This window comes from Halyomorpha halys, unplaced genomic scaffold, assembly GCF_000696795.3.
Source record: "Halyomorpha halys isolate HHAL.00 unplaced genomic scaffold, Hhal_1.1 Scaffold76.1, whole genome shotgun sequence".
NCBI classification, from domain to species: domain Eukaryota; kingdom Metazoa; phylum Arthropoda; class Insecta; order Hemiptera; family Pentatomidae; genus Halyomorpha; species Halyomorpha halys.
In genome coordinates, this window is record NW_027110545.1 from 355050 (window position 1) to 356278 (window position 1229).

The window sequence follows — 1229 nt, forward strand, 5'->3', positions numbered from 1 at the left end:
CACAAATCACTAATACTAACATTGGGTCACAGTCAGTACACACCCTAGGATCATCTCTTCCAGGAAGCCGCCTCTGAAGGAGGAATAAGTCAGGGTGTTCCGTGGAGGCAGCCCCTTCACCTGACTCGGGTGGGCTGATACCCTGCTTCTCCTTGAAATCTTAATTATTTCAGAAAACAGAACAAATAGAGCTGGACTGATTTTACGAAATGCGATACGACATGGAAAACGGATTTGTATGTAGTAATTCAGAACTATATAGGACATGCTAAAACATCTTAAAAAAAGTGTCTACTTTCTCTGAACTCCAGGGCACTCAGGAATAGCTGGAAATGATGCAGCGGCTAAAGAGGCTGCTACAATGAACGTTCTACCGCTACAAATTTAAGAGCCGAAAGACATAAAGGCATTTTTAAAAAACAGAATCCGAAAAAGTTGGGATTCAATGTGGGCTGACGTACCACTCACCAATAAACTAAGAAATGTTTAAAAAAAACACAAAAGTGGACAAGTGCCATAAGGGGAAACAGAAGAGAAGAAGTGGTTGTTGCAGGAGTAAGAATAGGACATTCCAAATTAACACACCTCCACTTAATCACAAAAGAGGACCAGCCTATATGCCAAACCTGCCAGTTCCCATTATCAATAAAGCATATAATTGAAGAATGCTCATAATTTCGTCAACCCTTCGAAAATAATAAAATTCCTCGTACAAGAGAATTGGCCCTTAAAGACAGTAGAATCCATAGACAAAATAATAAAATTTCTGAAAGAAACTCAACCTTATACTAAAATATAATCCACTAATATCGACCAGTGTAAAAAGGAAATAGTCTACATCCAACTTTCAAATGTCAAAGACAAGAAGATAAATAATGTAAAAAGGATGTAATAACCTAGATGTTGATCGCCCTGAATAAAAATCTAATCTAACCATACGGGCTAATCTCGACGTCAGACCAGCTGAGACCATTCTGGAGGAGCACAAACTAAGATGGTTTGGATATCTTCTTAGCATGGATCCAGATAGAAGTCCCGGGAAGACTTATGAGACCCGCACGGAAGAAAAAAGACCTAGAGGACAATGTAAGGGAGGCATTCAGGAAGCTTGGAATGGATTGGAGTAGAAAAGAGTTGGTTCAAGAGAGGGACATTTGGGCCAGACTTTGTAAGCGGGATCTTCACACAGCATAGTGGTAGCAGAGGGGATATAGTCATCCATGATCCAG